Below are 11,212 nucleotides of genomic sequence, written 5' to 3'. Positions count from 1 at the left end.
AATAGTCTGGTTCTTATATTCACTGTGTTGTGGTCAGCATTAGAGCGGCAGGATCATTGCAAAGCGTGTCCAGCTGCAGAGATTCACAAAGTTAGCCTCCACAACTAGAAAATACTGACAAGTCCCTCTGTCAGGAAGAGGGCTGCCTGTCAGGAGGCACCAACACCATGGACTGGACTGGCTGCTCCCAGGGAGAAGTCGACTGAAAAGCAGCTGCAAAAGGGAGAAGTCAGTGTCACACCATCTGGGGGATCTGCTCAAAAGCTCTTTACCTAAACCACATGTGCACTCAGACTCCACCTTGGTTCAAACTTGAACTACATCTGTACTCCAGCAGAAATCTGCCTGGATAGCATTTATGTTTGGGAAGTATCCATCTAGGGGCTGTGCTGTGATGATTCTATGTGGATAGCTGCAACCTTCACCCATTGCTGTTTGCAGTTGGACACGTCTAGAGAAGCTGTGCACCTGCAAACCTGGCAGCTGGCCATTTTCAAGATACAGCTTAGTAAGCTTATGGTTTGAGCCTAGCTCAATGGCATAGGTAATGTACCTGTCAGAAACACAAATCCCAACCCTAGGAAACTTAAAGGAAAGATTGAAAATAAAACAGAGGAGGAGAGGAGAGGAGAGGAGAGGAGAGGAGAGGAGAGGAGAGGAGAGGAGAGGAGAGGAGAGGAGAGGAGAGGAGAGGAGAGGAGAGGAGAGGAGAGGAGAGGAGAGGAGAGGAGAGGAGAGGAGAGGAGAGGAGAGGAGAGGAGAGGAGAGGAGAGGAGAGGAGAGGAGAGGAGAGGAGAGGAGAGGAGAGGAGAGGAGAGGAGAGGGAACACCCCCCTAACCCTGAAACTTGCAAGTTAAATCTTCTGCAGATTTCGATTCATAGACTTACAGAGAAGTATTTAATGAATAGATTTATTTTTCTCCAAGCCATTGTTCTGTTGTTCTCCTTCCAGCCAACGGACTGGAAATGGGCACAGGCCTGCCAAACTCAATTTACAATTCTGGGTTTGCAGTGCCACCAGGCTGCTGAGAAATGAGTTGAACCATGGCACATGTCATGTTCTTACGCATGAATCCAGGCACCCTGGGTCTGCTTGTAGCAGTGGCTTGAGTCTGAACCGATGCCATGGGAGACAGTTGGAACCGAGAAAGCCTTTCAATTTAAAGAGGAGCTCACAGACACAAGAGTCTCTCTTCTATTTATTAACGCATTCCTATGCAATGCAAATAATCAGGTTACAGCTGTAAGATTGCAGCAGAACTGTGAACCCATAGAAGTGCTCTGGATTTGTACCCCTCTTTGTCCACAAGGTAAAGCTTTCCAGGAAATTGTAAAAAAACCAATATGTATGCAGTGCAAAAGGCACTTTTTATAAAGGAAACTATATAGGAGGAAAGCGCTGTTGTTAAACCAAAAAGTGTAATTCATCTAAAATATAAAAACTTTTAAAATTTATCTTGTGCAACAAAAAGAGATGGTACACCTTACGTGACACTTGTCACTTGTTACAGCAGGTAACTGCTGCTCTAGATTTTTAAATCTAGGAGCATCTTCTAACCAGTAAAATCACATGAGACAGTAGCGGACAGGAACATCATATTTGTTGTGCTGGAAATCTGATGCTTAGTTCATCTGGCTAGTATCCCTGTACATTTGTATTTCAGTGAATTATTTCATTTACAAGAATGTAACCATGCAGAGCTAGGTCCTTAGAGTGGATTCTGTAGTCTGATCTGCTTAAAAATGTCTCTGGACTAGCCAGTGGGACACTCTCCTTGGGCAGGGGAAGTTGTAGGGACCTTCCTGATCTTCCATTGATAGATAACAGAGATGTTTAGCACTCACACAGGTTCTGCTGTGACAGTTCTTTATTGTTCAAATAAATATTAATTCGTCACTCACACATCAGAACATCAGAACTGATGGAGTAACTTCTGCCATGCTCAGAGAAATTTATAACATCTTAAAATTCACCTTGCATCTTCCTTTTTCAAATCCTGATGTGACCAAGGCAACTTTACCCATGGCAAACTCGAAAATGTCTCTTTCTCTCTCCTCTTCCTTGTAATGAACTGGTTAACTTTGTTCATGAAATCGCATGTGGGGGTAGAGACATTCCTCGCTTATCTAAAACCACAGTATCCAGTTAAGTACCGATGATTAACGAAAGACGTTCCACCTAACAAACAAATAACGGCGCAAACGCGCACACAATGCAGAAGATACCAGCCGCCACCTGAAGACAGATTATGACCACCTAGCAACTGACGACACAAACGCACACGCAATGCAGAAGATACCAGCCGTCACGTAGACAGAAACTAGAAACTGTATAAATAAAGGGACTCTTCCCCATTTTCGGCGCGAGCCTTTGGCGGAGCACTGTCTCCCCGGCCGCCCAGCGCTGTTTTGCTCTCTTATCGCTTGCTAATAAATTCGATCTTGTCATTTAATACAAATTGGCTCCTCCAATTTGTCACGAGCGTCTATAACAAACTTGGTGTCGTGACTCGGATCCAGGTTCTTTGGTGCGGACCCTCGCAAGCGGGGAGGCGCCCTATCCCCGGATAGCCCCGTCTTGAGGAGGTGCCGCCACCATACCCTGGACCCACGAACCCCCTTTAAATTACGATAATTGAGCAAAAGAACCTGCAGGACCCCTTAAATTTTGTGCACGAAGACCAAACGAAGACCCCAGGAGTGGGTGAGTATATAAATTGTGAGCCGTTTGGTTGGGGTAGTTATCCCGAGGTGCGACTGTGTGAGAGGTCTCTCTGAGATCATGCGAGTGCGGACCCTCCAGTAGTGCAGTTCTCGTAGCCCGCGAGGGAGCGAGTCACGACCGAGGGGAAGTGTGTGTGTGTGGATAAAGGCACCTCGGAAGATGGGGCAGAGGAAAAGCAAGCCCTCTGGACCCATGGGGATGGGGAAGAAAAATAAGTTACCAGACATACCCCCAGATAGTCCCTTAGGCCTGATGATAAGATATTGGAACAGTTCCCCAAGGAGAAAGAATAAGTCTAAGGAAAAGATGATTAATTATTGTATGGCGATTTGGGGTGGGAAACCCCTCAGCAATCCTCATGTGTTCTGACCCGTGTTCGAGTCCTCTGAGGATTGGGTGTGTCAACAATTAAATATATGGGTAAACAATAGGAGACCACCAGCCGACCCAGAGGAGAGTGAATATGCTGCCTTATGGATTCCCCAATCTTGGGAACCATCATTCCTCTTTGCCTTAAGGGAAAAAAAGACCGGAAAAACCCCGAAAGGATGATGAGGACCCCCTTTGACCCCCTCCCTATGCCCCTCAGGCCCCTCCACCTCAGGACCCACCCCAAGGCCAGGGAATAACCCAGGCCCAGGAGGGGTCAGATTCGGAACCTGATTCCCCGACCCCGACACCCCCTCCCAGAAAGTCTACACGTAATAGAATAAGGCGAGGAGAGGAGAGATTGTTTCCTCTCGGGAAATGTTAGTGCCTGGTGGGGATGGACGGGGGGGACCGGGAACGGGGTATGTGGCAGTTCCCCTTAATACGGGGGATGTAAGGGAATTTAAGAAGGAAATGAGGAGTTTGTTAGATAATCCCCTGGGGGTAGCCGAGAGGCTGGATCAATTCTTGGGACCGAATTTGTACACGTGGGATGAATTACAGTCTATCCTGAACATACTATTTACCGTGGAAGAGAGGGACATGATTAGAAGGGCTGGAATGAGAGTGTGGGATCAACAACATCAAGCTGGCCCGGCTGCAGATCAGAAATGGCCTTTAAACCGGCCAGACTGGAATAACCAGGATCCAGCTCATAGGAATAATATGTCAGATCTGAGAACAATTATAATTCAGGGGATACGAGAATCTGTTCCCCGAAGTCAGAATATTAATAAAACCTTTAGTAAACAACAGAAGAAAGATGAAACCCCGACAGAATGGCTTGAAAGGCTAAGAAAAAGTTTCCAGTTGTACTCTGGGGTGAACCCTGCTACCCCTGTGGGACAGGCGTTGCTGAAAACTCAGTTTGTGGCAAAATCTTGGGGAGATATTAGGAAAAAGTTAGAGAAAATTGAGGACTGGCAGGAGCGGGGGCTGGATGAATTACTTAGAGAGGCTCAGAAGGTGTATGTGAGGCGAGAAGAGGAAACTGAAAAGCGGCAGACTAGGCTACTGGTTGCTACGGTAAGAAAAAGACAGAAAGGTGTGATAAAGTGTGATAGGTCTGGTGGGGGAGATAAGGAAAGAATTGAGAGGAGAGGAGATAAAGCCCTGGAATGTTTCTATTGCGGGAAAAAAGGACACATGAAGAGAGAATGTAGAAAAAGGATTCAGGATGAGAAAGCGTTCCGGGAGGATTAGCGGGGTCAGGGGCTCTATGTGCTGAGGACCCCTGGTAAGAAAGAGCCCTTGATAACTTTAAAAGTGGGTCCTCAGCGCCAGGAGGTGACCTTTCTTGTGGATACTGGAGCCGAAAGGTCTACTGTACAATCATTACCTCCAGGATGTAAAATATCCGGGGATAAAGTTAATGTAATTGGAGCAAAAGGGGAACCATTTAGGGTCCCCGTTATAAAAGATGTGGTGGTGGAATCAAGTTGCCGATATGGAATTGAAACGCTGTTGTTAGTACCTGAAGCGGAATACAACTTATTAGGTAGAGATTTAATCGTAAAGATGGGGATTCGGGTAGACGTGGAAAAGGAAGAGTTAAAAATCAGGCTTTGTCCCCTTACAGAGGTGGACGAGAAGCAAATTAACCCCTAAGTGTAGTATACTCCCGAAACAGTTGGAAAACTGGATATTGAACCGTTTGAGGTGGTTATTAAGAACCCCGAGATTCCAGTGAGAATTAAACAATATCCCTTATCTAATGAGGGGAGAAGGGGACTAAAACCTGAGATCGAGAGACTATTGGAAAAAGGGTTACTTGAACCCTGCATGTCCCCTTTTAATACCCCGATTTTACCAGTAAAGAAATCCGATGACAACTATCAGTTGGTGCATGACCTAAGGGAAATCAATAAACGAACTGTCAGCCGGTTCCCGGTAGTGGCAAACCCACACACCCTGTTGAGTCAATTGGGGCCCGAGAATCAATGGTATAGTGTAATAGATCTTAAGGATACATTCTGGTCATACCCTCTAAAGGAGGAATGTAGGGATTATTTTGCCTTCGAGTGGGAAGACCCAGACACTCATAGGAGACAGCAGTTAAGGTGGACTGTACTTCCCCAAGAGTTTACGGAATCCCCAAACTTATTTGGACAAGCCCTAGAAAGGATTCTACGGGAATACCGGCTACAAGATGGAGTCGTGTTAATACAGTATGTGGATGACTTATTGTTGGCAGGAAAAAATCAAGAGACAGTCAGAAAAGAAAGCATACGGTTGTTAAATTTCTTGAGCCTTCAAGGCCTCAAAATATCACGGTCGAAACTACAGTTTGTGGAAGAGGAAGTAAAATATTTAGGACACTGGATAAGCAAGGGGACTAAGAAGTTAGACCCCGAACGAGTAAATGGAATTTTATCACTGAAAGCCCCGAGGAATAAACGACAGATTAGACAATTGTTGGGGCTATTTGGGTATTGTAGACAGTGGATTGAGAACTTTAGTACGAAAGTGCGATTTTTGTATCAAAAGTTAACTATGGATGGATTACTTAAATGAACCCAAGAGGATGAGGAGAGATTAGAGAGTCTTAAAGCTGATCTAGTTAACACACCTGTCTTGAGTTTGCCTGATGTGAAGAGACCCTTTTATTTATTTGTGGCCACTGAGGAGGGGACAACATACGGGGTTTTGACCCAGGAGTGGACAGGGAAAAAGAAACCCGTAGGGTATATTTCCAAATTATTAGACCCCGTCAGTAGAGGGTGACCCACCTGTTTACAGACAGTCGTTGCTGTAGCCCTGATCGTGGAAGAAGTGAATAAGGTAACATTTGGAAGTGAATTAAGGGTGTTCTCTCCCCATAATATTCGAGGGGTTCTCCAACAAAAGGCTGAAAAATAGATCACTGATGCCAGGCTTTTAAAATATGAGGGGATCCTAATCCATTCCCCTAAATTGGAGATCGGAACAACAAACTTGCAGAACCCGACACAGTTTTTGTATGAGGGTCCTGAAGAGGAGCTAACACATAATTGCCTCCAAACCATTGAAGAACAAACGAAAATTAGACCAGATCTAGAAGAAGTAGAATTGGGAGAGGGAGAGAAGTTATTTGCTGATGGATCATCTCGAGTAATAACAGAAAAAAGAAAGTCAGGGTATGCAATTGTAGATGGGGAAAGCCTAAAAGTAAAGGAATCTGGGCCTCTCAACCCTAGTTGGTCAGCGCAGACCTGCGAGTTGTACGCAATATTTAGGGCATTGGAACTTTTAAAGGGCAAAAAGGGAACGGTATATACTGATTCAAAATATGCATATGGAGTAGTACACACGTTTGGAAAAATTTGGGAGGAACGGGGACTTATTAATTCCCAAGGAAAGGGTTTAATCCATGAGGAACTAATTGTTAAAATCCTACGGGCACTTAGGGGGCCCGAGAGGATTGCGGTAGTACATGTTAGGGGACATCAAAGGGGAACATCTCCTGAAATTCAGGGGAATAACCTGGCTGACCAAGAGGCCAAGACAGCAACATTGCTAACTATAACGGTCACCCCACTAACAAACAAAAAATCGTCAAAAATCCTAAACCCACAATTTAGTAAACCAGAAATGTACAAATTAAAGGAGATGGGAGTAATAGAAAAAGGAGGTAATTGGGAATTACCTGATGGGAGGCAAGTATTACCAAAAGCATTAACATGGAAAATAATGAAGAGCATGCACTTAAAGACCCATTGGGGTGTTCAAGCATTAGTTGATCAGTTTGCAATTAAATATATGTGTATTAGAGTTTATAATGTGGCTAAAGGAATTGTACAGGGATGTTTGACGTGTCAGAAAATTAATAAACAACGTCTTAGAGAACAAGTACCAGGAGGACGGGAGTTAACACACCAACCATTTGCTAAGATACAGATTGACTTTACTGATCTCCCCAAAGTGAGACGATACAAACACCTACTGGTATTAGTGGACCACCTCACCCATTATATAGAAACATTCCCTACTGCTAGGGCCACTACCAATACAGTAGTGAAAGTACTTTTAGAACATATTATACCCCGATATGGGAATATTGAAACTATTGACTCAGATCGAGGCCCCCATTTTGTTTCCAAGGTGGTAAGAAAAGCTCTGGCCCCCTTTGGAATTAAATGGGAATTCCATACCCCCTGACATCCCCAAAGCTCTGGTAAGGTAGAACGGATGAATGGTAAAATTAAGAAACAGTTGACTAAATTAATGATAGAAACCAAAATGTCATGGGTAAAGTGTTTACCAATTGCTTTGTTAAACATTCGAACTCAGCCCCGGACAGATACAGGAATTTCCCCATTTGAAATGTTGTATGACATACCTCATGATATGGAGTGTCCAGCCGACTACCCCACTTTAGATGAAGAGAATATTAACCCATATATAATTCAGCTAATGAAAAGAAGGGAAAAATTGTGGAAGAAAGGGATGGTAGTACAGAGACCACCCCTAGATATATCCATACATTCGGTAAAGCCAGGTGATATGGTATTGATCAGAGCCTGGAAAGAATCCTCTCTCACTCCTAGGTGGGAGGGGCCCTTTCTTGTTTTACTTACCACAGAAACTACTATCCGGACTGCAAAACGAGGATGGACACATGCCTCACGAATTAAAGGACCTTTACCCAGAGATCAGTGGGAAATAACAAAGACTTCAGAGGACTTGAAACTAGTGATAAGGAAGAAAAGGAGCTGCACGAGTGAATAAATCCTTTTGGAAGAACGGTAAAACCTAATTTATATCAATAGTTCCAGGTATCACCTGGAGATGATCTACAGGTGGTGAATTTTGTTCCTTGGTGTATAAAACGGATACCTCATCAAACCGGCGGAGCTGGTATATACAAACTAACAGGAACCCCTCGGTACTTACCTTTTTGTTGTGAAGTAGAGACTAAAATCCCTACGACATCGGAGTATCTTGACGGGATTTCGTGTTTAAAGCATCATAACCACAACCATTAGAGTTGGGTGTTTCGTAACTGTGTAAAGTGCGGTGAGAAACGGTATTATAGTCCCAGTAGGAGACATTATTATTGTATGGAATGTCGAGAACATCAATTCCCCAATAGGAACCAGTTGGACAAAATAGACATCGGGAAATTACTTTGTGGGAGAGAATTATTAGTACCTGAAACCTGGGAAGTATATGAGAAAGATTGATCCAAAACTATAAAACAGTGTGCTATTAGATTTACGTGGAAACAAACTAAACGTACCACTAAGACGGCTTCTACTCTTAAATAAAAAAATTGTACAGGGAATGCTGGTGGACACACTATAAGAACAGCCACCCATCTAGGGACGGCTGTACACAGTGTACCCAAAGAAGAAGGGGACCAAAATACAGCCTCCTCAAAGGGTGGGAAAATAACTACGGGAAGTCCCTAACAAACCCAGAGCTCCTATAACCCTGAATCCTACGAGTGTCTTGTCATTTCCCAGACAATATAAAATATCCTACACGAGTTCCCGAGGAGGAACTAAGCCCCGTAAGGGCTTTGTAAGTGGAAAACACACCCCTGAGAAGTACTACTGCTGCCGAGAAGATGAAAAACCTCGCTACTCCAGGCACCGGAGTAGACGAAGTAAGCAGAGGCGTGCGGAAAAGGGAGCGTGAGTACACCGTGAGATCATCAGCAGGTAATAACGGGGAACAGACACTTCGAGGAGAAGGATGGACTCTGGGAGTCCGGCTGGGCATATTCTGACAGAGAGAAAATCAAGAATTGACGTTAACACCTGTTGGTACTCCTCGGGGAACCCCACCAACAATCCGTGTCTGGATGATATTATTATGGTATCTACCTATGGTATGTGGGAACATCCACCATCAACCCTTCAAATGGTCTTTAATACAACCAGATCGATCAAAAGTATTACAAACTGTTACTACCCCTGGATCTCCGTCCTTTAATGTGACAATATGCAGTATGCTAGGGCATGTGTCTCCCTATTCCTGTGGTAAAGAGAAGTTAGGGATTAAACCAGCCATTTATATGTGCCCCCTTTCGAACCCAAGCCATTCATATTGCAATTACCCTGGACACTATTATCGTGCATATTGGGGTTGTGAGACTATAGCTACTGGATAGAGAGTTGGGAATCCTGATTTATTTTTAGACGTAAAATGGAGTCCACAAGGATGTAAACTTCCCTCTTATGCTCATGACGGGGAACCATTAGGAGGAAAATACAAATCGAATTGTACCAGCTTGAATATGACTATCAAACAACCTGAGAATTCAGGATGGTTGCATGGGAAGATGTGGGGAATAAGAATATGGGAACCAGGGACGGATCGAGGAGGGTTCATCCAAATAAGAAAAGAAAATCCCTTCCCACATACTTCAGATGTCGGACCAAATCTGGTCCTGGTAGAGGAAGGTGGAAGTAACAGTATTGTACATACTGTTACAATCTCTCCTAACATCAACGTCATTGAAAATAGCATCCCGGGCGTATCAGTAAAAATCAAACCCTCGACTCTTGCACCTGAAGTCAGCGTCAACCCATTGTGGAATATGCTTCAAGCCAGTTATCAGGTACTGAATACCACCTACCCTAATATAACTGAGCATTGTTGGTTATGTTACGACATTCAGCCACCCTTTTATGAAGCTATTGGAGTGGACAGTAGATTTAAGAAAGCCAACGGAACAAATCCAGCTCAGTGCTTGTGGAATAAGGAATCTGAACGTAAACAAGGAATAACAATGTCCCAAGTATCGGGAAAAGGAAAGTGTATAGGAAATGTCCCAAAAGACAAACAACACCTATGTAACACAACTCACAAATCAGGAGAAATAACAGCTGAATGGTTAATTCCTGCAGATAATACTAAGTGGATTTGTTCCCAAACTGGGGTTACACCTTGTATATCCCTAAAGGTCTTTAATTGGACAACTGAATATTGTATACAAGTAACTGTGATACCTAGGCTTGTTTACCATCCCGAAGATTTCATTTATGACTATCAAACTACTCAGGCCCATCATATACAAAAGCGTGAACCCTTTACAGCCCTCACGGTGACAACACTCCTGACAGTCGGAGCTGCTGGAGCTGGTACAGGAATAACCTCCCTCGTACAACAAAATCAAAAATTTCAATCTTTAAGGATAACAGTCGATGAAGATTTAGCCAGGATAGAAAAGGCCATGACAACCCTGGAACAGTCTGTTAGGTCTTTATCAGAAGTAGTATTACAAAACAAACAAGGCTTAGACCTAATGTTCATGCAACAGGGGGGGTTATGTGCAGCCCTACGGGAGGAGTGTTGTGTATATGTTGACCATACTGAGGTAGTTAGAGATACCATGGCCAAGCTACGAGAGGGGTTAGAAAAACGAAAAAAAGACCGGGAATCACAACAGAACTGGTATGAGTCTATGTTTAACTATTCACCCTGGTTAACCACCCTATTGTCGACTATTGCAGGACCTCTTATTATATTAATCTTATTTTTGACTTTTGAGCCATACATTTTCAATAGGTTAATCGCTATTGTTAAAGGATGCTTAGAAACTACACACTTAATGCTGCTACGGAAACAATACGAACAAATCGGGGACGGAAGAATTACTCCTATCCTCGGGTGGGCAAAAGAAACATTGGATCGATTTAATGAACAAAATCAGGATAAAATAGAAAAGGGGGGATTGTAATGAACTGGTTAACTTTGTTCATGAAATCGCATGTGGGGGTAGAGACATTCCTCGCTTATCTAAAACCACAGTATCCAGTTAAGTACCGATGATTAACGAAAGACGTTCCACCTAACAAACAAATAACGGCGCAAACGCGCACACAATGCAGAAGATACCAACCGCCACCTGAAGACAGATTATGACCACCTAACAACTGACGACACAAACGCACACGCAATGCAGAAGATACCAGCCGTCACGTAGACAGAAACTAGAAACTGTATAAATAAAGGGACTCTTCCCCATTTTCGACGCGAGCCTTTGGCGGAGCACTGTCTCCCCGGCCGCCCAGCGCTGTTTTGCTCTCTTATCGCTTGCTAATAAATTCGATCTTGTCATTTAATACAAA

This window comes from Harpia harpyja, chromosome Z (genome assembly GCF_026419915.1).
Source record: "Harpia harpyja isolate bHarHar1 chromosome Z, bHarHar1 primary haplotype, whole genome shotgun sequence".
NCBI classification, from domain to species: domain Eukaryota; kingdom Metazoa; phylum Chordata; class Aves; order Accipitriformes; family Accipitridae; genus Harpia; species Harpia harpyja.
The sequence above is the reverse complement of the archived record's forward strand: the minus strand, read 5'-3'. Positions refer to the sequence as shown.